Source organism: Anas platyrhynchos, chromosome 20, assembly GCF_047663525.1.
Source record: "Anas platyrhynchos isolate ZD024472 breed Pekin duck chromosome 20, IASCAAS_PekinDuck_T2T, whole genome shotgun sequence".
NCBI classification, from domain to species: Eukaryota; Metazoa; Chordata; class Aves; order Anseriformes; family Anatidae; genus Anas; species Anas platyrhynchos.
Window position 1 is genome coordinate 1,119,084 of NC_092606.1, and position 9,943 is coordinate 1,129,026.

Genomic DNA, 9,943 nt, shown 5'->3' on the forward strand with positions numbered 1-9,943 from the left:
ACTTATTATTTCTGTAAGTTCCTGTATTTTTGTAAGTTCTGCTTCAGTAGTTGGTGTTTCCTCCTCAGCATGCTTTCTGTTCACTCATGTAGTAGATCCGAGGGCCAGAAGAGATGATTGCTCAGCCTGGTCTCTGTGTGACACAGGAATCGCTGTGACCTGGGGCACTGTCTGGCAGTGAGGGTTTCCAGCAGCTACCCCGTTGTTCAGCCTGTACAACCCCGTGGTCCAGCTGCCAGATTTGACCTTCCCAGGCCGTAGTTTGTGTCTTACGGACGCAGAGACAAATTGTGATGTGGAAAGTCCCAGGTTTTTGCAAGTGCATTAGAAATTGTTTGGTGTCACAGGCTGTCCTGGGGACATTGCCAACACCTTCTCTCTTCATGCCTGCCTGGACGGGCTGTTGTCTCATGTCTGAGGCCAGGTAGCAGAGGTGGAAGGCTGGGTTCTGTCTGTACGCTGCCGACCGAACCATTCTGGCTGGAAAACGGATCTTTTTAAAAATCAGTCAAACCTCAGAGAGAGAAAGAACCCACGCTTTGCTTCTCAGAGCCCTTGCCATACTTATTGTCCTTGTAAGTGCAGCAAACTGGATGATTTTTTGGATGGTTTTCGCTGCGGGTTCCTGGTGAGGCATAGCTGTGGAATCAGGGGTGGCACCAGGCCGCATACCCCACACAGTCACATGTTGCAAGGGCCTGTAAGACCGTGCGATGACTCAGGGCTGATTTATGTGTTTTCCATTATCCTCCATTGCAGATGCAGCTGCCAAGTCTGCACAGCACTGTTCAGCTGGGGGGCTAATAAGCTCAGTGCCATCTTTCTCCATCAAGACTTTACACACTGCTATAAGCTTTCACAAATGAAAGAGGACTTTTGTTGTCTGCCTGTCTTAAATACTTTCAAAGATCCAGGCTACGGGGCTTTTCCTCAGGCTGCTGAAACACCAGAATCTGCTTATTCCACATTCCTGTGTACTGCCACGGTGAATCTGGTTACACAAATTGCATTTGTTTTTTCTTTGAATTTTTTAACTGATTTATGATCCGTGTTTTTAATCAGCTTTGTGGAAGTCTTTTTGACTCATTCAGTTACCAGGCTGGACGAGGCAATCCATCTGAAATCGGGGTGCATTCCAACTAAGGGACTGTGCTGCCCGTATAGAACGGGGCTGTATGCATTTGTCGTTCTATCTGGAGTTGTAAAACTGTGGAGGTGTCCGCGTCACGCGTCTCTGCCTTCTGGGCACGTGCAGGACTCTCAGCAGGGCGCTTGCGGTGCTTCATTTCCATTGCTGTGGCTTTCTGCTGGAAGGTTTCCGCCATGGAGAGGCCGTTCCATTCGTTCCAGTTAATGAATCCTAGTATGGATCGGCAGAGAATATTGATCACAGTTTCCACCCATGCTCTGCCCACTGTGCAGATCCCTGTTGGGTTTGTGCAGGCTGTCCCAGCGAGGGTTCCTGTTCGGGGACCACCGGGCTGCATTTCTGTTGTGGTGGTTTGGATCGTACACAGACCTCTGGAAGCCAGCTCAGCCCAGGGAGTGTCAAATACATGGCAAAGGACTAGAAGAGCCCATGGTGCTTTTCAGGCCCAGGGCTTCTGCCCCTCTTCTCCACAGCTGCCCTTCTGCGGAGTACCCATGGCAAATGGCAGGTGAGGGGACACTGCAAGGCAGTGACATCAGGCCCAGCAGCTGATCTGTGCAGTAGTGCGTGCATCCCGGTGGTCCGGCTGTCATTAAAAATGCACTATTTATAGTCTACACTGTTAATAATTCACAAGCTCCTGTTTGTTTTGAGCCTCCTTGAGTTGGAGAAAGTTCAGCGTGAGTTTGTGGAAGCAGAAGAGAAGGTGAAAGGGAAAAGCAGAATGGAGACAGAGGGCAGCAAGGGTTGAAGAAAAAAAGGGGCTGCAGCAAGCAGAGAGCCGCAGAGAAGTTGTGCTGCTGGGGGGATGAAGGTGCCGTCAGCAGCCCCGAACAGCCCAGCTGCCCTCAGCGCTGCAGCACACGCTGCAAAACCCATCACTGGTACCCGAGCGGTTAATCTGTAAGGGCCGGCTAAAAGGGAGTTCTGGGGAGGAGCTGCGCAGATGGAATACCAGAGAGAGACAGGATTGATTTTTTCTCTGCATTCTTACGGTCTCTTAGGGTTTTTTTCATTTTTGGACCACATCTTTGTGGTATAGTAAATAGAGCAGATGGCTTACTGTGCGTGGCGAGTTCAGGACTTCCACTGGGAGTAGCTGCTCTGCAGTGAGGGAGGCAGAGGTTCGGGTTTGTTCTCTTGGTTCAAAACCATTCCTTGTTGGAAACTGCCCATGGGTGTTGTGCCTCATCAGGGGGCCTGTCAGGAACATCTGCGCTAAATTTACCCGCTGAAGCTACCAGAGCTGTTATCTCGGATGAAGGTCACGATGAGCGTGTTGAACTTGAGCTGTCCTAAACAGCAATAGCAGAGAAGGGTCTCTGGACCACAGGGAGAGCAGGGCAGCCTCAGCCGCTGCACTGTGCCCACACCCTGGTACATGCTGGGCTGAGCTCCCAGCTCCCAGCACCGCAGTGCTGGCAGGGGAGGTGCTCGTTCCTCTTTGAAATGGAGCAGGAGGATGTGTACAGCTGACGTTTTGGTCTGCAAGAAGCCTTGTCTGCCACGTTTGAAAGGAACTTTCTTGGACGGCTTGTTCTGTCCTGCGTTTCGTTCCCTGCTCCTGATAGCACGGCACAGTTAAATGTCTCGGCCAGAGCCTGCTGATTAGGGGAAGCTGGGGCTGGGCAGGCGAGGAGGAACCAGAACCCGTCCCTGGCATCCTCACTTCAGCACTTGCTTGCACGTGGGCTGGAACCACAGACCTTATGTCTGCAGCAGCGACCGTCTGCCCCGCTGCTCCATGCGGCCGTGCATTAGCTTGAAAGGGCTGGGATTAGGAAGTTGATGTGAGACCAGAGGAATGTGAAAGCAGTCACATAACAAGTCAAAATAAGGGCTACGTGCTGGCCGACAGTGACTGGAACAGATGATAAAATGACAGGGAATATTCTGAACTGCTCCAGTCCCATATGCTTTTTGTAGATACAAAAATATGTCCTGATTTTTTTAATACGATATCTGGCCGGGGACAGAAGCATACAGTGATTTATGCTAACCTGAACTGTAGTCAGTAATAAACTGCTGGATGTGTTTACAGTAGGAGGAATATTTTTTTGCTTTTTATGAGGTCTGTGTTTTGGCATTCGACTCGCCAGATTATGCACACAGAGGAAAAATCGATTGCATGAAATGAAGGGTGTCCTTGTCGAATTCAAGAGTTTTTCTACAAATTAAATTTATAGAGAAGCAAGTTGAGTTTAATAGGAAAAATGAAATGATCGAATACCTACATTCTGCAAAGCAGATCAATAAATTAATAAGAGCAGAAAGTCAGCATTTTGGAGAACTACAGGGCTGTGTCTGACAGCTGCTGCCTGGAAATGGACAAGGCTGCATTCCTGCTGTGGCAGGGCTGGGAAAGGGCAGGTTGCTTATAGATAAAGCGTGTTTGCTTACGGATCAGAGGTGGGCCCGGGCTGCTGTAGAGTTGAGCCTGGAAATCTTTGTGTGCTTTGTATCCAGGCCTGTTGCTGCAGGAAAAATACGCAGAGGGTTACAGAAAAGGTGAAGAGTTTGAGAGAAATGGAGGCTCTCTGCAGCTGGAGGCTGGACGAGATAATTTCTGAAGATCTTTCCTAGCTCCCATGTTTGATGGCTTGTTAAACTGCTGGGAAATAGCTATCAGAGCAATATTGCTTATTTGCAGTGCAGCCTCTCACAGCATGCCTAAAATGTGCACCTGTGTTTACCCAGTGTACATGGAGTAAGAGTGGCGTAAAGGAGCCTTAAAGTAAATATCAGAATATGAACTCGAGTAAATAGTAGTATAAGGAGAGAGATTAGGGCAAAAAAAAGCAGTGCCCCAGGACCACATGTGTTTCTTAGGAAATGTGTACACCTCACAGCTTTTAAGGAAATTCCCATAAGCACATCTGTCAGAGTGCAGAATATCTCAGGCAGGCACATTCAGAATAAAATACGGGGTGGGATGGTAGTGCTAACTGGTGACAGAGTCATCTCTGTTACCTCACTGGCTCAGAACTCCTACCAGTAATAGATGCTGATAATCGTGGATCAATGGCAGAGGAAGAAGAAAGAAAAACAGGTTAGGGGAACAGGAATTGGACAAGATTAGAGACATAAGATTTTGTATAAAATCTGGCAATTATTTGGGAGATTTTATTTACATGACCCTGGCATTGCATTGTAAATTTTGCAAGAGGTTTTTACTTGTTTTCGCAGTTGCACAAATGTCCAGGAGTGCAATCTCTCAGCGTTTTTGCAGTCTGAAAAGGAAGCAGTAAGGAAAGGCATATTGAAGAGCAGGCGTAACACTTAACAGCTGAAGAAAATTGAAGGGAAGAGAAATAAGCAATAAAGATTTTGAGCAAAGCAGCAAAGGTCCATTAATAACGAGAGGTAAAAACAGTGTTCAGAAGAAGGTTGTTTAGTTCCTTTCATAGGAATGAGTTAATGGAGCTTCCTTCCCACTGTGAGTTTTATCCTTTCTCACAAACCCTGCGGGCTACCTAAGGAGCTCTTGGTCTAGAAAAGTCAGGGTGTTGTAATGCCCTCATCTGATAATGTAACTTTAAGAAAAGCCGACCATGTCACGCCTGTCAGTAAAATCTTCAGTTCTGGCTTCTCTGTCAGTCGCTGTTTGCTTTATCCAAATTCCTGTAGAGTGGCAGCTGAGCAGTGCCCGGGTGGTGCTGGGGAGCTCTGGGCAGGTCTGGCTGCGAGGCTGCAGTGGCTGGAAGGAAACCAGCCTGGGAAGAAGTAGTGGTGGCGCCGCACACCCCTCCTGCACCTCCAGCTGTAACCAGACATGGCCTCTGCGAGCACCGCTCATGCCTGTAAAGTAAAGGAATAAGCGAGAGCAATACAGGCACATTTATGCTGGGCAGTGCCTCCACACTGAGGGCTTTGTTTCATCACGTCTAGTTCTAACCAGACCTGGATGCGGAGGCAGCAGAACTGCCATGGCTGTAATCTGCTTCCTGCATTGCTTTTTTCTCTGCTGAAGCGTCATGTCTGGCTCTGTGATCAGCCAGACACAGGCACTTCAGTGAATTTGATCGCTTTTAAGGGAAGGACCTGCTCTCCACATTAATATAATTGCAGGTTATTTGTCCAATTCCTCCCACGTCTTACTTCCTGAAGGCCTGGCACAGAAATCTGGTTTTGTAATCTGAGCACTAAAGCACGGCTGGATGTAATTATGTGCTCCATTATTCCAGCAGCTCTGCAGCACGAAAAGTAAAAGCTCAGTGCTGCCATTAGTACTGAAAATACACAAGTTAGCATGTGTCAAGTATCTCCTGTAAGAAGTGTAGTGGGCAGTCTGTACACGGGTGTGACTTCAAGTTCACCTAGCATCTATTTTGCATTGTCATTAAATTGTCTTTCCAAAAGAGACAGATGAGATGTCGAGTCGTACATTCATTGTATCTCTGGAAGTCACAGACTGTATAGAAAATATTGGTAAATAAGTCTTGGCAATAGCAATAGGTTCCCCGCTAAAGCAAAGCAGGGTGTGGGGAAGTGTAACCTACCTTTCTGCCAGATGTCATTTGGATGATCAGCCCCGGGGAGATGGGATGTACGTGCTCAGACCCACAGATGGATTTATTGGCTGCAGAACAACTGTAATTGTGGCTGAGCATTTCGTCTCACAGCAGCTGTACGCTGCCTCCTTGGTTCTGCAGATGGTCTGATCACTGGGTTTTTGAGTGGGTAAATGCTGCTGTTAAATAAAGAAACACAGAAGAGAGATTTTTTTTGCAAGACCTGAAATTTAAGCCTATATCCTGACATGACCAGGAAATACATACATATCCTAACTTAGTTACACCCTGTACTTTAAAAATATGCTTGGTAGAGTTTGGGCTGTATATTCTGCTCTTCGGTCAGGCATCTTTGTGCTCCCATGACCAGATGAGGATTTAATGCAGTGAGGATTTAAAGCAGCGAGGATTTGATGCTGTGGCATCATGTGATAAGCCTTTGTCACGAACCAGCATAACGTCGAGCCCTATAAACATCCTGTGTCACCAGGCTCGGGTTACAGTGCAATTAGGAGGCTGATAGCAGTGCTGGTAGGCAAACACGGGGCAGTTTTATTCCAGGGCACTTGGCCTCCAGTGGCAGTGCAGCAAAGTCAGCGCTGGTGGGAAGCGCTGGTGGGACGGCAGCGCGCTGCTCGGGCACCTCGTGCTCAGTGCCACTCGCCCTGCCCGGCAGTGCTGAGGGCATCTCGTGCTTCATCAGTACGGCTGCAGTACTGCCTGCAGCTTCCCTCCACTTACACCCTCAGTTGCAATGAAGGTGTGTAAAGCAGGCGAGCCCTGTAACCATGGCAGAACCCCAAGCAGGCTCAAAAATCGGAGCTGTCGCCTCAGTTCATGCCCGTGGGGCTTTGGCCGTTGTGTGCTCTCACGTCACCGTTCTGCAACCCAGCAGCTTGCGTTGCTTTGTGGGATGCTGACTGGAAAAGCCAAGGCTGGTGGTGTTGTCAAGCAATGCTGTAACATGAGGGTAGCTCTCAGTGGTACAGTACCTGCCAGTGCAGCAGTAAATAAAAATGGGAAAAGCCACTTTTGATGCTATTTTAAGCAAATTAGAAACTACAAATTAGTGTTTATCCTTACTTATACTGCTGAGCTCCAAACCGGTATCCTTCTAGAGATGATCAAGCTGTACTCTGAGGATCTGGGGACGAGATGGAGCCTTCTGACAGGATCCAACAGGACAGCACTGAAGGAGGAGCCAGGAGGCTGACACTGTGCTCGTGGCAGCGCTGCTGCCTTGCTGCATGACCGCGCAGTTACTCATACCAGCTCTCTGGGCTTCTGCTCACCCTTTCAACTTTTGCCTGTGTTGTCTGCTGAGGTTTCAAGAGAGGGATCTCTCTTCAATCTGCATTGTACAGCACCTTATGTAAAGGGGTCGAGGTTTCAGGGGAGTCTTTACTACATGCTGCAATGCAAAGAGCAGGCTGTGTAGTGAAGAGCTGTGTCACACAACTTGGCTGGGAACGGGATAAAACTGCCGCGTGGAGGCTGGGCGGACAGACACTCGTGCCCAGCTTATGCCTGTGCAGCTTCCAGGCTTGAAAGTGCCACGGGACTCTCCTCACTCTGCTCAGCAGGACAGCAGTCCCCCTTCGGTCTGTGTCTGCAGCTTGTGCTAGCGTGGCTGGGTCAAGAAAGGGGATCTTTTTTTTTTTTTTTTACTTCAATCAATGTGCCATTGAAAGCTCTGATAAAGATAACAGCTACACTGCTGTAAAAGTGCACAGCACTGTGCAATACTTTTGCTTTCCAGAACAGAAATAAACTTTTCTACCCATGTAACTGTTTCTGTGTATGGGAGGACGAGATGCACTGACCACTTCTGTTCTTCCAGCCTAATGCAGCAAAATATCGGAAGTGTCATTCCACTAGAGAACAAATCTGGGGGAAGCTCGCATGCTTGACAGGTGTAACAGAAGAAAACATTTGAGACTTTGTCTTTTCCCTTCTTGCTGAGCTAGGAAGTATTTTTTCCTCTTGCCTACTCTCTCTTTTTTTTTTTTTTTTTTTTTTTTTTTTTTTCAGCTGGCTTTTCCTGTCATACTACATACTCTAGAAAGAGCTTGGCATTTTTCCCTGCCCTTTGCAGCTTTGGAATGTTTTCTTGTTTCTCAATCCCTGTTAGGATAGAAAGCAAGGCAGAGGTGATGTCTTTGTTTCACTGTTGCTTTCAACTCATATGATGATATTTAGGAAATCCGTGGACCTTCAGTACTGCCAGACTACCCTCATAATGAGAAAAATACATCTGCACAAAGGGGTTAATGAGTGCCCATCTTAAAGGGTCAGGACCAAGCTGAGGGCAACAATAAGTCCTGGTGGCCAGCAGTTTGGCTCTGCAATAGTTTCATTGGCCATGTGGCCAGTTAACCATAACAATAATAAAGAAGAAAGACTGGATCCATGGTTGGGCACCGGCCAAGAGTTTATCAGGAAACTGCAAATGCAAACATCGTGTTCCCACGGGGGCAATGGCTTGGGGGCCTTTCACAGTGCCAAGTATGCTGTTGCTTTCAGGATTAAAAATAATGAGATGCCCGGTGTTCTCAGCAACAGGAAGCAGCCCTCGGCACATCCACCAGATCATTCCTACTGTTTTTTTCTCTGTGGGTTTATCTGTCCAAAAGAAGAACTGATGGAAAGTGTTGCCGTAAGCCTGTGCTTTGCTTCCCAGAGCCCACAAAAGGAAGGCTTTGCTGTGAGGCAGCAGACAGTCAGTTAATTATTACTTTAGACTGAGGTCTTGACATTTAGTCGCAGTCAGGTCACCATTTGTCACTGATAACAGCATTGCACGGTGCCAAACATAGCGACGCCTTCCAAGACACTAGCAAAAATAGAACCCCAGTTGTTTTGCAAATACCTGGAAATGTAGCAAGAGCCCATTTATCTATCTGTCTGTCTATCTATCGATCGATCGATCTATCTATCTACCTATCTATTAGTCAGGGAAAGGATCACCCTCAAGTCTAATTACTCGCAGTGGAGTTAAAATTTACCTTTTCTCCTTATGGATTTTCAAACAGGAATACAGTCACTTCACTGCCCTACAGGTGATGCACTGCAGGCATCATTCTCAGCTTTCAGCTCCATTTAACAGTACCCCAAAGACACTGCAGCTGAGGACTCTGCTGTTCTGGAAGCCCAGCGAGCTGCCATGTGCTGTATCCACAGGGCAGTGCCATACTCCGAACGTTCGAGCCACTTGGTGTGTATTTTAAATTAGCTTTAACAATTTTATTTCAGAGGAGTTCATGTGGGCTTAAGCAGCAGTTGAAATTAAATTGGGCAGCAGAAGCTAATAGCATGACTCATGGGAAGGAAATAGAGCAGCTGGTAAAAACTGTTGGGTAACAGAGAGTCTTTATATTCATAAATTGATACAAGCTAACATCAGGCTTACAAAAATTGTCTAAGAAGCAGAACACAAAATTCCAGTCTTGAGATTCTCTCAGTTCTTAGAGACTTATCTTTCCAGCAGACACTCTCCTTTCCCTCTTCAGTCCCTCCTGTACGCCGGATTATTTAAGAGGGAGGGGGAGAAGAAGAAAGCAGTCTTTGGTGAGGGAGGTGGCCCAGTGGCATTTCTGCACGCAGCACAAGTGTCTGTGGTTAGATTAAAATGACAGTGCAGCTGGACCAACTGTTAATTTACGCAGATCTTCATTAAACCATTGGCTTATACCTGTGGAAGTAAATAATATGCTTCTGATACCAGCCATGCTGTCATTGCTGGACTGCACGTGGTATGAATGCTAGTATTCAGCAGAGCTTAGACTTCAGACTGCAGCAAAGATATGCTTTATTAATGTGCAGATGTAGCTGAATCCAAACCCTGGCTCTGAGACTGTGTGATTATAATCTAAAATCAGCTGATCTAACTGAGAAACAATTCCACTGAAGTTAATGGAAACTGCACTGGGTTTTATACTGTGCCAGGGGAAGAAGAAGTATCATGCCCAGCCTTTATTGTATCCCTAGGCAAGTTGTTTTATCTAAGAACTTGTTTCAATTTCACAGTTTATATGAGTGATGGGCATTCATCTGTGACCTGTTGGGTAGGTTTTGTTGGGTGTGAGTAGCCTTTGGCACAGCTTTACTTCATCTAGTTCACCTTTGTGCCAAAGGTATGCGTGTACAGTGATCACAAGGCACCGGGAAGCTTTATGAAGAGCACTCAAGCAAATATAACAGTTTTATGAGGAATCCTGCATTGTGAAGGAAAGGCACAGCACTACCCAGAATGACCATTGCTTACAGAAGAAAGAGTGCAGAA

The 9,943-nt window shown here is 47.1% G+C and overlaps 1 long non-coding RNA gene across 1 annotated transcript; it reads right to left on the reverse strand.

Annotated features, from left to right (window-relative positions):
• Positions 1-3,349: 3,349 nt before the first annotated feature.
• Positions 3,350-7,025, reverse strand: LOC119713276 (uncharacterized). The gene is made up of 3 exons (XR_011804256.1): positions 6,745-7,025; positions 5,650-5,840; positions 3,350-4,948 (listed from the first exon to the last, which is right to left on the reverse strand). It is a non-coding gene; the product is annotated as an uncharacterized lncRNA (long non-coding RNA).
• Positions 7,026-9,943: the final 2,918 nt, after the last annotated feature.